The sequence below is a fragment of the Scyliorhinus torazame genome, unplaced genomic scaffold (genome assembly GCF_047496885.1).
Source record: "Scyliorhinus torazame isolate Kashiwa2021f unplaced genomic scaffold, sScyTor2.1 scaffold_228, whole genome shotgun sequence".
NCBI lineage: Eukaryota > Metazoa > Chordata > Chondrichthyes > Carcharhiniformes > Scyliorhinidae > Scyliorhinus > Scyliorhinus torazame.
The window spans coordinates 228,364-250,919 of NW_027307955.1; positions in this window are offsets into that span (position 1 = coordinate 228,364).

A 22,556-nucleotide genomic window follows, 5' to 3' on the forward strand; every position below is an offset into this window, starting at 1 on the left:
AAGCTGAAATCTCCTTCGCCCTTTGGGATAAAGGTACCTGCCAGAAACCTTTAAGTAAATCCAGTTTGGAAATAAAAGCAGATCGTCCAACTTTCTCAATGCAATCCTCCAAACGGGGGATAGGATACGAGTCCGTTCTTGTAACTGCATTAACCTTTCTATAGTCCACACACACCGTTGGGAACCGTCTGGCTTCGGCACCATCACTATGGGTGAGCTCCATTGGCTGCAACCCACTTCATTTCTGAGCGTACTCTCAATCTCTTTGTGAACCTATGCCACTTTTGAAGGGTTAAGTCTGTATGGATGTTGTTTGATTGGATCAGCATTTCGCACATCATGTGACGCCATTCTAGTACTTCCCAATTTATCTGTCTAAACTTCCCCATGTGATATCAATGACTCTTTCAGGTCAGTTCGTTTTTCCTTTGAAAGGTAACTCAACAATTTATCCCAATTTTTAAGAACATCGTCGTTTCCAATTTAATTTAAAGTCGGTCAAATTCATCTGGATTTGGTTCGTCACTTTGAGTTAGAATCATTAAAACCTCCTCATTTTTCTCGCCTTCCCTTTCAAAGAACCTTTTAAGCATATCCACATGACACATTCGGTGAGTCTTCCTTTTATCTGTTGTTTTTACTTCATAATTCACCCTCACTTAATTTCCTTTCACACTGATATGGTCCACAAAACCTTGCTTTTAAAGGTTCACCTAGCACTGGTAACAATATTAAAACTTTATCTCCACTGGCAAAGCTAAGAACTTTGGATTTCTTGTCCGCTCCCCGTTTCATCACATTGTGTGCAACTTTGAAATGTTGTCTGGTCAATTCACCTGCTCTGTTTAATCGTTCCCTCAAATTGGACACGTAATCCAATAATGTAATTTCCGATTTCTCACTCACCTATTTTTCCTGAATCAATTTAAGTGGTCCTCTCACCTCATGACCAAAAATTAGTTCAAAAGGACAAAATTTGGTTGACTCATGAGGTGCATCCCTAATTGCAAACAGTACGAATGAAATTCCTTTATCCCAATCCTCTGGATAATTATGACAATACGCCCTCAACATTGTCTTTAATGTGTGATGCCATCTTTCTAACGCTCCCTCCGATTCTCGATGGTAAGCAGTTGGATTTTAGCTTGAGTTTGTCTTATTCCCAAATGATCTCCCACTGGTACCCCATGTGCAACTCGCAACACCTCCTTCCTATACCCTACTTGATGAACTTCTGCCCACTTGAACTTCTGCCTGCACATGAAAAGGTCTCCATGTTCTCATCAAGACATCACTTTTACCGTAATAACACTCTGGTATACACTCTTCCATGTATGCTTTCTGATACATCCGTTTTATTTCTATATCTATTTGTTGTAACTCCACCAATTTTCCTGAACTAAAAGTATCCGCCTCATCCTCCACCTGTTCGTGTTCTTTTTCAACCATCTGATCAAATATCGTTTCTGATAATTGCACTTCAACGTCATCTTCACTTTTTGATTTCTCATCTTGTTTTAACCTGTGACTTTGCGACCTTGTAACTACACAATCCGGATAAATCCCATGACATTCGTCTTTCAACACTTCAGCTGTCTGACTTTACACTGGCTTATCAACCACAGCAAGCATCACGGCCACCTGCGATCCAGTTATATCATTACCCAAGATAAACTGTATTCCTGGACAAATGAGTTTCTCCATTACTCCGACTACCACTTCACCACCCTTCACTGGACTTTCCAACCTTGCCTTATATAATTGAACACTACTCCTCTCACCCTGAATTCCACATATAACTACCATTTCTGGCAACATTCTTCCCAAACTACATAAGGGCAGCACGGTAGCATTGTGAATAGCACAATTGCTTCACAGCTCCAGGGTCCCAGGGTCGATTCCGGCTTGGGTCACTGTCTGTGCAGAGTCTGCACATCCACCCCGTGTGTGCGTGGGTTTCCTCCGGGTGCTCCGGTTTCCACCCACAGTGCAAAGATGTGCAGGGTAGGTGGATTGGCCATGATAAATTGCCCTTAGTGTCCAAAATTGCCCTTAGTGTTGGGTGGGGTTGCTGGGTTATGGGGATAGGGTGGAGGTGTTGACCTTGGGTAGGGTGCTCTTTCCAGGTGTCGGTGCAGACTCGATGGACCGAATGGCCTCCTTCTGCACTGTGGATTCCACGATTCAATTAACTCCTCAGCTCTTACCATTAAAGATTGACGAGCTCCGGTATCTCTTAAAATTATGACTTCCTTACCTGCTCCTCCTGATACACATGAGTAAACTTTACCCACACAAGTAAATTCTTTAAAGAGATTACCTCTTGATCATGCCTTCTTATCAATTACCTTTTGCACCTCCTTCGCTTCACTTGGGCTTTCCTTTACCACTTGAACAAACCCAACTGTCTTATCATGTTTTATCACATCAACCTTCCCCGTGCATCTTCAACCACCAACACTGTGACTTTACATGACCTAGTTTATGACAGCGAAAACATTTGAAATGTTTCATTTCTTTTCCACCCTCCTGGATTTCCTTTTTAATCTGAGGTACCCTCTCCGTATTGTCTCCCATCAGATCACCTTTACCTTTCCGACTTGAGTATTTCTCATGTCCCCAGCATCTATCCCTCACAAGCTGAAACTGATGTCGGAAACCAAACTTTGATTTATGAACTAATTCAAAATCATCTGCCATTTCTGCTGCTAATCTCGCAGTTTTAACGCTCTTCCACATGCGTTCTCACAACATCAGGAATATAATTTTTAAACTCCTCCAAAAGAATAATTTCTCTGTGAGCTTCATACGTTTGGTCTATTTTCAAAGCCCTTATCCACCTATCAAAATTACTCTGATCCTTTAAAACTCCATGTATGTTTGACCAAATGCTTTCCTTAAATTTGTAAACCTTTTTCTGTAAGCTTCAGGCACTAGTTCATAGATGGATCTTTTCACCCCCCTCATACGTCCCAGATACCTCCTCCGGTAGTGATGCAAACAATTCACTAGCCCTGCTTATTAGCTTTGTTTGAATCAGTAATACCCACATGCCCTCTGGCCATTTCATTTGTTTCGCCTCCTTCTCAAATGAAATGAAAAAGGCTTCTACCTCCTTCTCGTCAACTTTGGCATACTTGGACATATTTAAATAGATCCCCACCAAGCCTTCGACTATGATGCGCTTTATCATTATCCTCATCACTATCATCCAACTGTACGTTTCCCATTACGCCTGCCAATATTAACTGACAGTCATGTTTCATGGCCATTTTCTGAAGTTCAAACTCTCTCTATTTATCTTTTTCCCTGATCTGTATCTCCCTTTCTCTTTCTTTTTGTTCTGCTAGGGCTATTCTTTCTGTTTTCCTTTCTTCTCTCTCTTTTTCCTCTCTCGCTCTCTTTCTCTTTCTTTTTCCTCTCACTCTCTTTCTTTTTCTCTTCCTTTTTCCTCTCTTTCTTTTTCTCTTTCTTTCGCCTCTCTCTCTCTTTCGAGTTCAAGCTGCTTTAGTTCTTTCTCATGTTCCATTTGTTTAATTTGCAACTGCATTTTTGCTATTTCCAATGAGTCAAACTGTATCTCAGGCAACTTAAAATGCTTAGCCACCGCCATAATGAACTTATCTTTTCGCATATTGTCAGGTAATATTAACTGCAATGTTTTTGTCAAATCTAACAGTCTGCTTTCAGTTTCTGTCTGCGAGGTACTGCGTGTGACCGTCTCTACCCCCAAAAGCTTCAGAGGCTCTGAAAGAGCCATTGTTCACAACATACTCCCTGCTGAAACTAAAATACCACACCCGAAACGCACCCACAATATGCTCACCCCTCAATGTCTTTAATTTTACTAAGCCAATCCAATCGGTAGACTTTTATTCCCCTCTAGCCTCCAGTTTGTTATGGGCCAGCGTTTAGAGAACCCCAAAGTGTATCATGGAGTTCACCTGACCCACAACTTTTACTAGATTGTGGTATGGCGAGCACACTGCCACTCTACAGGTGTGGTACAGCAGAAATGAAAAAGTAAATGCAAAAGCAAACCAAAGTTCATTCTATGAACTCAAGTTAACCTATTTGAAACATTCAGTGAACATCTTCGCAACCATCAATTCACATACAATCCCCAAAGAATACAACACTAAGTAAGCCTTTAAGATGAGACTTAAAAAACCGTTTACCAGAAGCACACCAGGTTAAAGTCATTATTGTTATTAGTTTTAATTCACATAGAACATAAAACATAGAACAGTACAGCACAGTACAGACCCTTAAGCCCACCATGTTGTGCCGATCATTTATCCTAGTCTATGATCAAACTAATCTACACCCCTTCAATTTACTGCTGTCCATGTGCTTGTCTCAGAGTCGCTTTAATGTCCCTAATAACTCTGACTCCACCACCTTTGCTGGCAGTGCATTCCACACACCCACCACTCTCTGTGTAGAGAACGTACCTCTGACATCTCCCCTGTGCCTTCTTCCAATCACCTTAAACTTATGTCCCCTCGTGATAGCCATTTCCACCCTGGGGAGAGGTATCTGGCTATCCACTCTATCCATGCCCCTCATCACCTTGTATACCTCTATCAAGTCACCTCTCTGCCTTCTTCGCTTCAGTGAGAAAAGCCCTAGATCCCTCAGCTTTTCTTCATAACACATGCCCTCCAGTCGAGGCAGCACCCTGGTAAATCTCCTCTGTACCCTCTCCAAAGCATCGACATGCTTCCTATAATGAGGCGACCAGAACTGGACACAATATTCCAAGTGTGGTCTAACTAGAGTATTATAAAACTGCTGCAAAACCTCGCCGCTCTTAAACTCAATCCCCTTGTTAATGAAAGCCAACACACCATACGCCTTCTTGACAACCCTATCAACCTGAGTGGCAACTTTGAAGGATCTATGTACGTGGAGCACAAAATCCCTCTGTCCCTCCACACTTCCAAGTATCCTGCCTTTAACTCTGTATTCAGCATTCAAATTCGACTTTCCAAAATGAATCACTTCACATTTATCAAGGTTGAACTCCACCTGAAATGAAAATCGCTTATTGTCACAAGTAGGCTTCAAACGAAGTTACTGTGAAAAGCCCCTAGTCGCCACATTCCGGCGCCTGTTCGGGGAGGCTAGTATGGGAATCGAACCGTGCTGCTGTCCTGCCTTGGTCTGCTTTAAAAGCCAGCGATTTAGCCCAGTGAGCTAAACCAGCCCCCTGCCACTTGTCAGCCCAGCTCTGCATCCAATTAATGTCCTGTTGTAAACTGAAACAACCCTCAACACTATCTACAACTCTACCAACCTTTGCGTCATCGACAAACTTACTAACCCACCCTTCCACTTCCTCATCGAAGTCATTTATAAAAACCACAAAGAGCAGAGGGCCCAGAACAGATCCTTGCGGGCCATCACTGGTCACCGACCTCCAGGCGGAATACTTTCCATCCACTACCACTCGCTGTCTTCTTTCAGCCAGCCAATTCTGTATCCAAACAGCCAAATTTCCCTGTATCCCATGCACCCTAACTTTCTGAATGAGCCTACCATGGGGACCCTTATCAAATGCCTTACTGAAATCCATATACCGCACATCCACTGCCCGACCTTCATCAATGTGTCTATTCACATCCCCATAGAATTCAATGAGACTTGTGAGGCATGACCTGCCCCTCACAAAGCCATGCTGACTATTTTTAATCAACTATGTTTTTCTAAATAATCATAAATCCTATCTCTCAGAATCTTTTCCAATATTTTGCTCACCACAGATGTAAGACTGATGGGTCTGTAATTTCCAGGGATTTCCCTATTCCCTTTCTTGAACAGGGGAACAACATTCGCCTCCCTCCAATCATCTGGTACTACTCCAGTGGAGAGCGAGGACGCAAATATCACTGCGAACGGCGCAGCAATCTCCTCACTCGCTTCGCGTAGTAACCTTGGGTATATCCCGTCAGGCCCAGGGAATCTATCGATCCTGATGATTTTCAAAATTTCCAGCACATCTTCCTTCTTAATATCAACCTGTTCGAGTCTATTAACCTGGTTCACACTGTTCTCATGGACAACAAGGTCCCTCTCTCAAGTGAATACTGAAGCAATGTATTCATTTAGGGCCTTGTCATCTCTTCGGACTCGGGGTACAGTTTCCCTCCACTAAACCTGATCGGCCCTACTCTCACTGGTTTTATTTCTCACATAAGCGTAGAACGCCTTGGGGATTTCTCTAATCCTTCCCGCCAGGGCTTTATCATGCCCCCTTCTATCTCTCCTCAGTCCGTTTTTGGGATCCTTCCTGGCTACCTTGTAACCCTCTAGAGCCGAGTCAGATCCTTCCTTCCTCAACCTGACGTAAGCTTCCTTCTTCCTCTTGACTTGAAGCTCCACTTCTCTTGTCATCCAAGGCTCCTTCACCTTACCATTCCTTCCTCGTCTCATTGGGACAAAACTGTTTAGCACTCGCAGCAAGTGGTCCTTAAACAATCCTCACGTTGCTGTTCTGCATTTCCCCAAGAACAATTGTTCCCACTTTATACTCCTCTGCCCCTGTCTCATAGCAGTATAATTTCCCCTCCCCCAATTAAATACCTTCCCATACTGTGTGTTCCTACCCCTCTCCATGATGTAAAGGTCAAGGAGTTCTGGTCACTGTCACCGAAATGCTCTCCCACCGAGTCATCTGACACCTGGCCTGGTTAGTTGCCGAGCACCAAGTCCAATATGGCCTCCCCTCTAGTCGGCCTATCTACATATTGAGTGAGGAATCCTTCCTGTGCATGCTTGACAAAATCTGCTCCATCCAAACCATTTGTACTGAGGAGGTTCCAATCAATATTAGGGAAGTCGAAGTCACCCATGACAACAACTCTGTTACTTCTGCACTTTTCCAAGATCTGCCTCCCAATCTGTTCCTCTATCTCTCTGCTGCTATTGGGGGGTCCATAGAAAACTACCAATAATGTGACTGCTCCTTTATTGTTTATGACTTCCACCCATACTGACTCAGTAGACAAAGCCTCCACAACTACCGCCTTTTCTGCAGCTGTGGTGCACTCCATAACTATCAGTGACACTCCCCCTCCTCTTTTACCTTCCTCCCGATTCTTCTTAAAACATCGAAATCCCGGAACATCTAACAACCATTCCTGGCCCTGTGAACTCCATGTCTCCGTAATGGCCACAACATCGTAGTTCCAAGTACTGATCCATGCTCTAAGTTCATCTCCCTTATTCCTGACATTCCTTGCATTGAGACAGACACACTTTAACCCATTCCACTGAGTGCAACTTTGCCCTATCAACTCTCTATCCTTCCTCACAGGCGGGCTGCATACTATTTCTGCCTGTTCAACAGCAACCCCTCCTCTGATCCATAGCCCTGGTTCCCATACCCCTGCCAAACTCGTTTAAACCCTCCCGAAGATCTCTAGCAAACCTCCCACACAGGATATTAGTGCCCCTCCAATTTAGGTGCAATCCGTCCTTCATGTACAGGTCCCACCTTCCCCAGAAGATATCCCAATGATCCACATACCTGATGCCTTCCCTCCTGCACCAGCCCTGTAGCCACGTGTTCAGTTACACTCGCTCTCTGTTCCTTGCCTGACTTGCGCGTGGCACCGGTATCAATTCTGAGATCACTACACTGCTTGTCCTGCTCTTTAGCTTCCAACCTAACTCCCTACAATCACTTTTTAGATCCTCATCCCTTTTCTTAGCTGTGTCGTTGGTGCCTATGTGCACCACGACATCTGGTTTCTCCCCCTCCCCCTGAAATATCCTGCAGACTGAATCCGAGACATCCCTGGCCCCGACACCCGGGAGGCTAAATACCCTCCGGGAGTCTCGCTCGCGACCACAGAATCTCATATCTATTCCCCTAACTATTGAGTCTCCTATCACTACTGCTTTTCTATTCTGCCCCTTCCCTCCTGAGCCCTAGAGCCAGACTCAGTGCCAGAGACTTGGCCGCTAGGGCCTCCCCCGGTAGGTCATCATCCCAACAGCTTCCAAAACGGTATACATGTTTTGAAGGGGAACGCCACGGGCTATCCCTGCACTGTCTGCCCGTTCTTTTTCCTTACCCTGACTTTAACCCAGCTACTCTTGTCCTGTACCTTGGGTGTGGCTACCTCCCTTAAACTCTTCTCTATTACCCCCTCTGCTTCCCGGATGATCAGGCGTTCATCCAGCTCCAGCTCCAGTTCCTTAACACGGTCTCTGAGGAGCTGGAGTTGGATGCACTTCCCGCAGGTATAGTCAGGGGGGACACCGGTAGTATCCCTCACCACCCACATCCTACAGGAGGAGCATGCAACAGCCCTAGCCTCCATCCTCTCTTAGCTTACAGAATATAGCTGCCCTGTGGACCAACTAACACCACCCTCAGACTCTGTTCCCAGTCAGCTGCACTCTCTGTAAACTCCCGGCTCCATTCACGCTCTTTGAGGAAATGTAGGAAAAGAAATGAACAGGAGCAATTTACTCCCTCCTCACCTAATTCCCTCAGTCACCAAACTCTCACTACAGCACTCAAATGCACTCAAATTCAGCACTCAGTGCAAACAAAAGAAGTCTGCACTGTAGCTGGCTCACCTTTACACTGTGACTCTTGCCTCTGAAAACTGGCCTAATCCAATTAAGTAATTAACAAGCGCCAGCTGCAAGTAGCTACAAGTAGAACCTTTGTTTAAAGCTGATTGAAAATTCACCTCCTTCTTAGCCAGCAACTTTGAAGTGAATTAACCAAAGCAAGAGCTTTACCTTGGACTCAGAGCACAAAGCTGCTTTGCTTCCTCTTGTTTCTGCCTCCTCACCAACCCTTAACTGCCCCACAATCTGTCCTCCCAGCCCTGTGCCTGTCGTGGGAGTGAGACCATCTGGGGCCTATTCCGGGGTGAAGGCCCTGCTGCTTGCCTCTCTCCTCCCACCCCTCTGCCTGAGGTGTGAGTGGGACTACCTGGGGCCTGGTGCTGTGCCACGTCCTGGGGTGAATGCCCTGCTACTTGCCTTCTGTCCTCCTACCCCTTCTGCCTGAGGAGGGAGTGGGAAAACCTGGAGCTGCTGTGAAGACAGCGGACTTTGTTTCGGGCCCCCACATGGCTGAACAGCGTCGTCCGCCCGCATTTTCACCACCTGTAGCGGGTGTGGGGCAGCTTGGGACATTATTTTAGGCCCTTCCAGGGCTGAAGAACTCTTCCCCGCTCTGCTGTTGCCCTGCAGCACCTTTCCCTTGTGGCACCTGCTGTTGTGGTGCCACATCCATCACCTCCCCTTCTCTCCCAACTACCCTTATCTCAGTTACACGGCCGAGCCCTACAACGGGTGGGCATGGCTAGCACCTCAGGGGCATCCTCCACTCTGCCGGGTCAGCGCGACCAAGTACCTATGGGGGAGCGGCAGCCTCTCGACCTTCCGCTACTTCGGCGGCCACCTCGCCCTTCCGCCTACACACGTGGAAACTTGCGGTCAAATGATATGCCCACCCCTTCATTACCATCGAGGTGTGCACTTGTGCGATGGTCGGGGTAGTCGCCCCCTCGGCCATCGTAGCCGTCTCAGGGCGGTACGGCAAGGCCGTCTTTTTCCTTCGGCCGAGCAGGCAGTCCACCGTGTCCTGGAAAGGGGGCTCACGGTGGGCGGGACACACGTGGTGGTGGACCCGCTGGAGGCCACCGCCGAACGTGTCGTTCTTTCCAACGTCCCGCCCGACCTCCCCACCGAGCTCCTCCTGCCCCATCTCAAACTACTGGGGGAGGTCGGGTCCGGGCTGGCGCCGCTGTGGCTCGGCCTTCGGGACATCTCCCTCCGTCATGTATACTTCTTCGGGCGTCAGGTTTTTGTCCGCCTGACCAAAGAGGAGGTCACGGAGGCAGGTTTTGTGGTCTCCCATCAAGGGGAGGACCACAAAACTTTCTGGTCTGCGGATGGCATGCGGTGCCATGCCTGCAGGTGGCTGGGGCATGTTCGCCGGATCTTCCCCAGCCTAACGGCCACCGCCAACACCATCTCCAGGATGGCAGCGGCTGGCATTGCCCCCTCCCCTCTACCACATCTTTGTCTGCCCAGCAGCCGGCCCCTGACAACACCGCGGCTGCTGGCGGGAGGAGGGGGGGGAGAGCCTGAGCTAGACCAGATGCAGCCTAAAAAGGCGAAACGGAAGACGGAACGGCGGTCGGACCGGGCCCATCTACACCTTGGCCCCATCACAAGCAGTGACCCCGTGCCCGTCCCAACCAACTCAAAGGCCGCAACCTCACCTCGGGATACCGCCGCCGCCTCGCAACATCATAAAGAAAGCCAGGGAGGCCTCCAACGCCACCGAGCGTCCTAGCTGCCGTCGTCCCCCGAGCAGGGAGGCAGGGGCCGGGCGGAGACGTGACCCCCGAGGGCTCGTTCTTCCCGGTGGAGTTTTACTCCCTGGTCACTTGCATTTGTTCATCGACGGGGGCGATGGCGGGCGACTGCGAGGAGAGTTCACTGCTCACAACGCCCAAGCAGATAATGACAGCGAGCCCAGGTTCCTTCCCGCAGCTGTTCACGGGGGAGTTCCCTGGTGTCTCCGAGGGCCCGGCATCGATGGTGGAGGCGGGGTCGGAGCCGCCGCCGCCCACGGACCCAGAACCCCGGAAGAAGCCTGCGAGGGTCCCGCCTGAGGACGATCCTGGGGGTGGAATCAAGTCGGGCCTCGGGCTAGCCGGTGAGCCCGTGTTGCCCGCATACTCCATGTGGACGGGTCTCGGGCTCCGGTGATGACCGCTCGGAGGAGGAAGGCTGCTGGGTGACGGGTGAGGAGGAGGACGTAGACGCTCTCTGCAGCGAGGCAGAAGGTGCCTCACACCCGGCACCGAGTGCCTTATAGCTTTAAACTGAGGGGTAATAGATATAGGACAGAGGTCAGAGGTAGGTTCTTTACGCAAAGAGTAGTGAGGCGGTGGAATGCCCTACCTGCAACAGTAGTGAACTCGCCAACATTGAGCGCATTTAAAAGTTTATTGGATAAACATATGGATGATAATGGCATAGTGTCGATTAGATGGCTTTTGTTTCGGTGCAACATCGTGGGCCGAAGGGCCTGTACTGCGCTGTATCGTTCTATGTTCTATGTTCTATGAGTCTCCCATCAAGTCCTCGGGAGAACTCCGAGAATATTTGCAAACGCATGACGGTCACCAGGACTGTGTGCGGCTGACCCTGGACAGCTGGGGAAATCTGGGGCTGCCCCGTGAGTCTGCCCGTGCCTATTCCGAAGAGACGCGGGAATTCGATCAGGACCAGGAGGAGCAGCGCCGAGCTGTTCTGTTCCTCGCGGGGCTGCTGAGGGAGAGGAGGGGGCGACGACCCACTACTTCCTTCAAGCACAGAGGTGATTGGTGAAGGACACACGCTACAACTGATATGGAGGTAACCATAGCCAGCCTCAACATCAACAGCAGCAAGGACGCACCTAGCCGTTTCCAGTGATTCAACGTCCTTCGGGACGGAAAGTACGGGGTGTGCTTCCTGCAAGAAACCCACGCCTTTCCGAATGACAAAGCTCAGTGGATCCTGGAGTGGCAAGGGGGAGTCTTCATGGGTCACTTGGCCCCACGTTCGGGCGGGGTGGCTCCACATTTTCAGCCGGAGGCCTGATCTATGGACATCTGGTGCGGAGGGGGGCGTGGAAGGCGGAGGACCTCCTCGTGAACCTGGGCCTGGACAAACTTGCCATTTAAAGGTCCAGGCAACGGGCGACCGAGGGGGCCGTCCAGTCTAACTGTCTGCCCATCTTCCGCGGCCTCGTTCGCGGCCGGGTGTCCCTGGAGCGGGAGCATGCGGTGTCCACGGGCACACAACAGGCCTTCCATGCTCTGTGGGCACCACAGGGGTTGGATTGCCTTATCGACCCCGATTTTCACACTTTAATTTGACGGGTTTTTGATACGTTTTTGTTTCGTTTCTCATTCTTTTTGGGTTGTGCTCCACTCGTTGTTTTGGGGCCCTCCCCTTTTTTATTTTAACCACCAGTTACTTTATGTTCTTTTGCTTGGTTGCCACACCCAGCATGACGCCGGTGTCAGTGGCGGATGCTGTTCTAACTCATCTACGTGTAGATATACGTCCAGGTAATAAATTCACAATAAAACACAACAAAACAAACAAATAATAAAGTCAAAACACATAAACATAAATATTTTCAATTGTTAAATTAGAGTAGTGAGACCATATGAAAGGTCCAAACCAAACAGCAACTTTTAAGTTAATTAACTAATGTTAGGAAACTAAGGGAAATAAATAGTGATGTCTTGAGAAGTGTGCATATTACAGAGGAGGAGGTGCTGGAAGTCTTAAAGCGCATCAAGGTAGATAAATCCCCGGGACCTGATGAAATGTATCCCAGGATGTTGTGGGAGGCTAGGGAGGAAATTGCGGGTCCCCAAACCGAGATATTTGAATCATCGGCAGCCACAGGTGAGGTGCCTGAAGATTGGAGAGTGGCGAATGTTGTGCCCTTGTTTAAGAAGGGCAGCAGGGAAAAGCCTGGGAACTACAGACCGGTGAGCCTAACGTCTGTAGTAGGTAAGTTGCTAGAAGGTATTCTGAGAGACAGGATCTACAAGCATTTAGAGAGGCAAGGACTGATTCGGGGCAGTCAGCATGGCTTTGTGCGTGGAAAATCATGTCTCACAAATTTGATTGAGTTTTTTGAGGGAGTGACCAAGAAGGTAGATGAGGGCAGTGCAGTAGACGTTGTCTACATGGACTTTAGCAAAGCCTTTGACAAGGTACCGCATGGTAGGTTGTTGCAGAAGGTTAAAGCTCACGGGATCCAGGGTGAGGTTGCCAATTGGATTCAAAATTGGCTGGACGACAGAAGGCAGAGGGTGGTTGTAGAGGGTTGTTTTTCAAACTGGAGGCCTGTGACCAGTGGTGTGCCTCAGGGATCGGTGCTGGGTCCACTGTTATTTGTGATTTATATTAATGATTTGGATGAGAATTTAGGAGGCATGGTTAGTAAGTTTGCAGATGACACCAAGATTGGTGGCACAGTGGATAGTGAAGAAGGTTATCTAGGATTGCAACGGGATCTTGATCAATTAGGCCAGTGGGCCGACGAATGGCAGATGGAGTTTAATTTAGATAAATGTGAGGTGATGCATTTTGGCAGATCGAATCAGGCCAGGACCTACTCAGTTAATGGTATGGCGTTGGGGAGAGTTATAGAACAAAAAGATCTAGGAGTACAGGTTCATAGCTCCTTGAAGGTGGAGTCGCAGGTGGACAGGGTGGTGAAGAAGGCATTCGGCATGCTTGGTTTCATTGGTCAGAACATTGAATATAGGAGTTGGGACGTCTTGTTGAAGTTGTACAAGACATTGGTACGGCCACACTTGGAATACTGTGTGCAGTTCTGGTCACCCTATTATAGAAAGGATATTATTAAACTAGAAAGAGTGCAGAAAAGATTTACTAGGATGTTGCCGGGATTTGATGGTTTGAGTTATAAGGAGAGGCTGGATAGACTGGGACTTTTTTCCCTGGAGCGTAGGAGGCTTAGGGGTGATCTTATAGAGGTCTATAAAATAATGAGGGGCATAGATAAGGTAGATAGTCAACATCTTTTCCCAAAGGTAGGGGAGTCTAAAACTAGAGGGCATAGGTTTAAGGTGAGAGGGGAGAGATTCAGAAGGGCCCAGAGGGGCAATTTCTTCACTCAGAGGGTAGTGAGTGTCTGGAATGGGCTGCCAGAGGTAGTAGTAGAGGCGGGTACAATTGTGTCTTTCAAAAAGCATTTAGATAGTTACATGGGTAAGATGGGTATAGAGGGTTATGGGCCAAGTGCGGGCAACTGGAACTAGCTTAATGGTAAAAACTGGGCGGCATGGACTGGTTGGGCCGAAGGGCCTGTTTCCATGCTGTAAACTTCTATGATTCTATGATTCTAAAAGAAAGACTAGACTTTAGATGAAAACGAACCCTGAGTAACCCTCAGTCACCAAACTCTCACTGTGGCACTCAAATGCACCCAAATTCTGCACTGAGTGCAAATCAGGATCGATTTATAGTCTTTAGATTACAGAGAGCGATTCATACACCTTCTGGCTGTGACTGCAGCTATCCAGCTCTGAAAACGAAACTAAAACACACTCTGCAGCAAACAGCTTAAAACGAAAGTAAAAAAGCTGATAGGCAGCCAAGTTCCATCCACTCTCTGACACCACTGCAGTCGTAAACACCTATTTCTTAAAGATACTCCCACAACTGATATTTATATACATACCCATTTATAAAACCCATTTCTTAAAGGCACTCTCACATGACACCGGCTTGTCCGTCCAGTTTGCTGCATGTTAGCGTTCACCCCTTCACTCTCACCCACCCACTATTCCTGTATGATCCCTGTTAGACCTCATCCCCTTCACCCTCACCCACCCCCACCCACTATTCCTGTATGGTCCCTGTTACCTTCACCACCTTCACCCTCACCCACCCACTATTCCCGTATGGTGCCTGTTAGACCTCACCCCTTCACCCTCACCCACCCCCCAACCACTATTCCTGTATGGTTCCTGTTTCCCTCACCCCCTTCACCCTCACCTACCCACTATTCCTGTATGGTGCCTGTTATACCTCACCCCCTTCACCCTCACCCACCCACCCCCACCCACTATTCCTGTATGGTTCCTGTTAGACCTCACCCCCTTCACCCTCACCCTCACCCAACCCACACCCACTATTGCTGTATACTCCCTGTTAGCCCTCAGACCCTTCACTCTCACTCTCACCCAGCCCCCACGCATTTGTCCTGTATGGTCCTTGTTAACTGTTCCCCCTTCACCCTCACCCATCACGCCGCCACCCATTCCTGTATGCTGCCTGTTAGCCCTCACCCCTTCATCGTCACCCTATCTGTTTCCAGAAACCTGACTCCCTTTGGCCGTCTCCTCGGCCTAACCGATGATCTATACTGAGTCTCCCTCCTTACACTCACAATCCGCAAGATTCCCCCAGACCACTAACCCAAGACTTTGCCTTTCCTGCATCCCACACCCATTCGCCTGTTTTACTCTGTATCTAACCAGGTGCTTTACCTGACCTGGGAATGTTTGATGGGGTCAGTGTAGAGGGAGCTTTCCTCTGTATCTAAGCCCGGACTGCACCTATCCTGGGAGTGTTTGGTGGGGACAGTAGAGGGAGCTTTACTCTGTATCTAACTCTGTGCTGTTCCTGTCCTGGAAGTATTTGATGGGGACAGTGTAGAGGGAGCTTTACTGTGTATCTCACCCCGTGCTGTCCCTGTACTGGGCGTGTTGAATGGGACAGTTTAGAGGAAGCTGTACGCTACACCTAACCTTGTGCTGCACCTGTCCTGGGAGAATTTATTGGGGACACTGGAGAGAGAACTTCCCTCAGTATCTAACCCCGTGCTTTACCTGTCCTGGGAGTGATGGATGGGGACAGTGTAGAAGGAGTTTTACTGTGTATCTAACCTTGTGCTGTACCTGGCGTGGGAGTGTTAGCTGTGGACCGTTGAGTGGTTGATTGATTCTCTATCTAACCTGTTTCATGTGTTGATTCAGCTGAAATTATCGATCCGTTCGGTCACTTTGATCATTGCTGTGCTCCCGTACCTGTAGATGGAGCACAAACTGCTGCGGCGAGTCCCCTTCCGCATTCCCCAAATCCCCCAATGCTCGGCACAAGGACCGAGGCGGCCGTTAACTGAAGGAAAGGTACTTGGACGAGTCCGATGAGGGGAAGCCGTTGGAAGATGGGGAGGATGGTGTGTATCCTGTTCTCCAGGGGGAGCGGCTTCCCAAGCGGCGGGGAGGAGTCTTAGTGACAGAATCATGCAGCACAGAGGGGGTACTTCGGCCCATCGATTCCACACTGACGAATCTCCACCAAATCTACACTAATTCCACCTTAAAAGTTCTGGGCGGGGTTTTCCATTTCTGAGACGGTGGATTGACGTGGGATAAATTGATGAATTTCTCCGACAGTGAAATTGGCGCCGGTTCCCCAACAATTCTGGGGCCGTTAATGGGCTAGCAGCAGCGCCACGTGGAACACAAGCGATTCCCATCAAACGTGTGCTGGATTGGCCGGGATCGGGATTGACACTCAGGAGGCTGACAAGATGCAACCCCATTGAAGAACTCAACTCCCCTCCACACACTCATCCCAGCCAATCAGGTGGAAGCAGGTAGAGGGGCACCCAGGTTCACCAACACCGAAACCGAGACCATGCTGAACGCAGTGGAGGAGATGCGGGCCACCCTGTACGCAGGGTTGGAAGGATGCTGCCACCCACTGCCGTACACCGGGCATGGGCGCAGGTGGCAGAGATGGTGAGTGCCGTAGGCCTCACCGTTCGGAGCGGACATCAATGCCGCAAAACAGTGCACAACCTGCTCAGAGTGGTCAGGGTGAGGGTGAGTAGACAGCACTGTGCCGCTGGCACCAACCCCCATCCCACACACCCTTAAACCCACCACTTCCACTGCGCGTGCACTCCGCTCAGCACCACATGTCGGTACCCATGCCAGCCACCAAGGCCACGAGCCCTGGCCAAGAAGGCCACTGCCTCTCCATCCCCAGTGCTGGGACAGACTGCCTAACACTGTAAGCTCTCTGTACCCACCCCACTCCCGGCAGGAGAAGGCGACCCACAACCACCGCGGGAGGGAAAGAACTGGAGTGGGACCAACGGACATGCGGCCCCTCACCCAGGCAGAGCAGTGGGTCCTGCAGCTGGCCGGTCGGCCCGGAGAGAGGGCAGCCACGGAGATGGAGGTAGGCGTCCAGCCGCCAACTGAGACCCGCTGAGTTGTGGTTCCCGATAGCATGTGTGACACATCATGACCACCACCACCACTCCCTCACCCCTCACCAGCACCTCCTCAACACCACCCCCTCACCACCACCACCACTCTCTCACCCCCCTCACCATCACCTCCTCACCAGTACCTCCTCACCACCATTCTCTCACCACCACCTCCTCTCCAGCACGCCCCTCATCACTATCACCCCCCCATCCACCAGCACCCCCTTTCCACTACCCACCCACCACCGCGCCCTCACCACCACCCCCTCACCACCGCCCCCTCCCCACCACCGCCCCCTCCCCACCACCACCCCCTCACCATCGCCCCCACACCACGATCCCCCCTCACCACCAGCACCTCCCTCACCATCACACCCTCACAACCACCATCCCCTCACCACCACTCCCTCACCACCACCCCCCACCAGTACCCCCTTCACCACCACCACCGCTCACCCCATCACAATCACCCCTTACCATTACCACCCGCTCAACCCCCCTCACAAACACACCCTCACCAACACCACCCCCACACCATCGCCCCCACACCACGATCCCCCTTCACCACCACCACTCCCCCACCACCACCCCGCCCTCACAGCCATGACACCCTCACCACAAGCCCCTCTCCACCACCACCCCCTCACAACCACCACCCCCTCACCACCATCAGCACTTCATCACCAGCCTCTACCACACACTCCAGCCACCGTCCTACATATCCACCCTCCACCACTCAGCAGCCCCATTTGCAATCGAATCATTATATTGTGTGTTCCAGGATCACGTGGTGTTGATCCGGGCCCCTCTGATGCCCTCCTATGTCGAAAACAGCCCCATTCCTAACACGATAGTAGTGATGAGGACTCGGACAGTGACGGGAGCCCTCGCACAGCCGGCAGTGACATACCGGAGCCCATGATCGGGGACGACAGAGATTTCCCGCCGCAGCGTCTCCAACACCCTCCACCATACCAGAGACACTCACCTCGGTTGGGCACCATAGTGAAGAGGCTCCTGCGGTATTATCTGGTACTCACCACAGGCGTGAAGCGGTACATCAGGTGGAGGTAGGAAACCCCGAGGGGGCCGACGGTCGGAGGGCGGCCCAACCACAGGGGCTCGCTGCCGTCTAGACACGTGTCGGGCTTCTGGATATGGCGGTCCCATCAATGGTGCAGATTCAGTCCCAGAGCCAAGGGCTACATGAGGGGGTGGCAGCGACCATCGGGCAGCGGCAGGCAAAGTCTGAGGAGTCCAACAGCCTACAGGGGCAGGTGGTGATGCTGACATGCGTGCCACCCGGGTCAACACCACACGGGTGGCATACGTTGTGGGGGCTTTGGAGTCGAAGGTATTGGCCATTGGCCTTGATGTGCAGGCCATGGGGCAGACTGTGTAGGCCAAGGCAGAGGAAAGGGCCGCCCTCTCACAGGCAGCCATGTACCAGAGCCACCTGGATATTGAAGTGGCGCACCAGAGCGTGAACCAGTCACAGTGGGCCATGGCTGGGGGCGTCGGCGGACTTGCCCAGGCCTTAGTCGCAATGAGACAGTTACAGAGGAAGATGGAACAGTCACCTCATAAGATGGCACATACCCAGAGGGAGGTGGCACAGGCATTTGATGAGGTGGCGCACACCCAGAGGGACGTGGCACAGACACTTGATGTGGTGGCACACACCCAAATGAAGGTGGCTCAGTCACTGGCCGATGTGGAACACACCCAGACATCTACGTGATCTACTCCCTCGCTCTGTCCTACGAATATTGAGGCCCTAGTCGGGTGGCAGCAGGTGTCCAGGAATGGCACCGCCAGGTAGTGGGGTAGCCTTTGGGGTTATATCCGGACGCAGCACGGTCCCAAGGAGTAGCCTTGGGACCATCAGTGATCCAGAGGCAGCAGGAGGCGATGGGGTCCGTGACGTTGGCACCAGCAGTGATGTGGTTGTTCCGGAACACCACAGTGCCTCGGAGTCCCCCTTCCTGTCACTGGCACATCTGATGGGCAGTGGGCACAGCAGGCTGGTGCCCCGCCACCTGGAACACCCGAGCAGCGGCCGGGCCCACATCTGCCGTCAAAGGGCAGCAATCAGAACAGGTCACCTCCACTCCTGATGTTCCGTCCGCAGATCCACCTGGACGTAGCGTTGGGGCCGTCAGTTCAGCAAGGGAGGCACAAGATAGGTTAGCACGGGTGCAGCACACTGTAGAGTTAGGGGCTAGGACACACATCTGTTAATATTGTTCATGTTTGCATATTAAGCAGTTTTGTTCACCAAGTTCCAACCTGCCTCGGTGCTCTGTCAGAGGGTGAGAGGGATGGGACTGGCTGGAATGGCTGCAGAGTGGTCGCTGGGGGTGGGGGACGAGGAGGGGATGGGCGGCCGTTGTGGGTTGGCTTGGCCGAGGGACCCCGATTTGCATGGCGCACATCCGGTGCCCGACTCCCATCCCTCCCCAGCCGGTGTTGTGTGGGACAGTGTGATAGAATGTTTGGCTCGCATGCAGAGATCACCCTGGTGGATGGTGGATGTCTAACCGTCGGCACGAGTCAGACGTTGTTGTACAATGTGGAGCAGTAGAGCTGATCACAGAGCGGGTTGCCATCATCCTCCATCCCATGGGCCAGACCCTCTGTTAGTGAAATCCCAGGGACCGCAGCCGGTAGTGAGGCAGGTCGTGCTCCAGGAAGTCGTTGCGGGGCGGGAGCTTGGAGGGTGTCTATGGGCGGGAGTCGTCGGACCGGGAGGGGACGGTGGTGGTGGGGGCGGTTGTGATGTCCTTGTCACTGCCCAGGCCCCCTAGCTGGGGAACATGTAGGCGATTGAAGCGTCCCGTGTCCGCCGCACAGGTGCGCAAGTTGTGCCGCCTTCTGTGCCTGCCTGGGACCCATGTCCTGCCCAACTTCCCCCTTACCCGCATCCCCCTCATCAGACGACGCATTGCGTTCCCCCTCCTCCAGCCAGTCATCCCTCTGCTGCGTAATGTTGTGGAGGATGCAGCAGGCCACCATGATGTGGGAAACTCTGGTGCTTTCCTGGAGGGCCCCTCCAAAGTGGTCCAGCCACCTAAACCGCATCTTCAGGATGCCGAAGCACCCCTCGATCACGCCCTTGGTCGGTGCATTGGCGTCGTTGTAGTGGATTACCGCGATCTGTGGCATCCGGATAGGCGTCATCAGACAGGGCCAGAGTGGATAACCCCTGTCACCCAGGAGCCAACCCTGAGCTGCGAATGTGTCTAGAATAGCAGGAATTTGCGAGTGTGCCAGGATGGAGGCGACGTGCACGTTGCCTGGGGAGGATGCACAGACGTGCATGATGAGCATCTCATGGTCACACACCAGCTGCATGTTCATCGAGAGGAATCCCTTTCATTGGCCGGTGCTCGTAGGGGACATGGATCCCTTCGATCACCACCTGGACCTCGGTCATCTCGGCGATGACAGCGAACCGCGCTGCCCGGGCATCCTGGTGGGCTCATTGAAGTTGAGATATTGTGCCAACCGGTCATCTAGAGCCTGCCTGACGTCACGGATGCACCTGTGCACAGAGGCCACGAGATCCATGACAGGTCGCCACTCGGCACCTGGAAGGTCCCCGTGGCATCAAGGTTCAGGGTGACCGTCACCTTGACGACCACCAGGAGCGGGTGTGCTTCCCATGGTGCCTGGTGCGCCATTATCTGGCAGATATTGGAAGTTCAAGGCCAGGACAGACAGATGTCATCTCTGGTTTGTTGCCGGTGCCACGTGATAGCGAGGCTAGGAATAGGGAGAGAGTGCAGCTGAACACGTGGCTGCAGGAATGGTGTAGGAGGGAGGGCTTCGGGTATTTGGATAATTGGAGCGCATTCTGGGGAAGGAGGGACCTGTACAAGCAGGACGGGTTGCATCTGAACCAGAGGGGCACCAATATCCTGTGGAGGGAGATTTTCTAGTACTCTTCGGGAGGGTTTAAACTAATTTGGCAGGGGAATAGGAACCGGATTTGTCGTCCAGCAACTAAGGTAGCCGATATTCAGGACGCCAAAGCGTGTAATGAGTCAGTGGGGAAGGGAACACTGACAAAGGAGAGTACTTGCAGGCACGGAGATGGGTTGAAGTGTGTATACTTCAACGCAAGAAACATCAGATATAAGGTGGGTGAACTTAAGGCATTTATCGGTACTTGGGACTACGATGTGGTGGCCATCACGGAAACTTGGATAGAAGAGGGGCAGAAATGGTTGTTGGAGGTCCCTGGTTATAGATGTTTCAATAAGGTTAGGGAGGGTGGTAAAGGAGGTGGGGGGGGGTACCATTGTTAATTAAAGATAGTATAACAGCTGCAGAAAGGCAGTTCGAGGAGTATCAGCCTACTGAGGTAGTATGGGTTGAAGTCAGAAATAGGAAAGGACCAGTCACCTTGTTAGGAGTTTTCTCTAGGCCCCCAATAGTAGCAGAGATGTGGAGGAACAGATTGGGAAACAGATTTTGGAAAGGTGCAGAAGTCATAGGGTAGTAGTCAGGGTGACTTTAACTTCCAAAACATTGAGTGGAAACTCTTTAGATCAAATAGTTTGGATGGGGTGGTGTTTGCGCAGTGTGTCCAGGAAGCTTTTCTAACACAGTATGTAGATTGTCCGACCAGAGGAGGGGCAATATTGGATTTAGTACTTGGTAATGAACCAGGGCAAGTGATAGATTTGTTAGTGGGGGAGCATTCTGGAGATAGCGAACACAATTCTGTGACTTTCACTTTAGTAATGGAGAGGGGTAGGTGCGTGGAACAGGGCAAAGTTTACAATTGGGGGAAGGGTAAATAAGAATAAGTTGGAACATAGGCTGTCAAGGAAGGACACAAGTGAAATGTGGAACTTGTTCAAGGAACAGCTACTACGTGTCCATGATATGTATGTCCCTGTGAGGCAGGGAAGAGATGATCCAGTGAGGGAACCATGGTTGACAAGAGAGGTTGAATGTCTTGTTGAGAGGAAAAAGGAGATTTATGTAAGGCTGAGGAAACAAGGTTCAGGCAGGGCGTTTGAGGGAGACAAGATAGTCAGGAGGGAACTGAAGAAAGGGATTAGGAGAGCTAAGAGAGGGCATGAACAATCTTTGGCGAGTAGGATCAATGAAAACCCCAAGGCCTTTTACACATATGTGAGAAATATGAGAATGACCAGAGCGAGGGTAGGTCCGATCAAGGACAGTCGCGGGAGATTGTATATTGAGTCTAAAGAGATAGGAGAGGTCTTGAACGAATACTTTTCTTCTGTATTTACAAATGAGAGGTGCCATATTGCTGGAGAGGACAGTGTGAAACAGTCTGGTAAGATCGAGGGAATACTTTTTAGGAAGGAAGATGTGTTGGGCATTTTGAAAAACTTGAGGATAGACAAGTCCCCCGGGCCTGACGGGATATATCCAAGGATTCTATGGGAAGCAAGAGATGAAATTGCAGCGCCGTTGGCAATGATCTTTTCGTCCTCACTGTCGACAGGGGTCGTACCAGGGGATTGGAGAGTGGCAAATGTCGTGCCCCGTTCAAAAAAGGGAATAGGGATAACCCTGGGAATTACAGGCCAGTTAGTCTTACTTTGGTGTTAGGCAAAGTCATGGAAAGGGTATTAAAGGATAGGATTTCTGAGCATCTGGAAAGACACCGCTTGACTAGGGATAGTCAGCACGGATTTGTGAGGGATAGGTCTTGCCTTACAAGTCTTATTGAATTCTTTGAGGAGGTGACCAAGCATGTGGATGAAGGTAA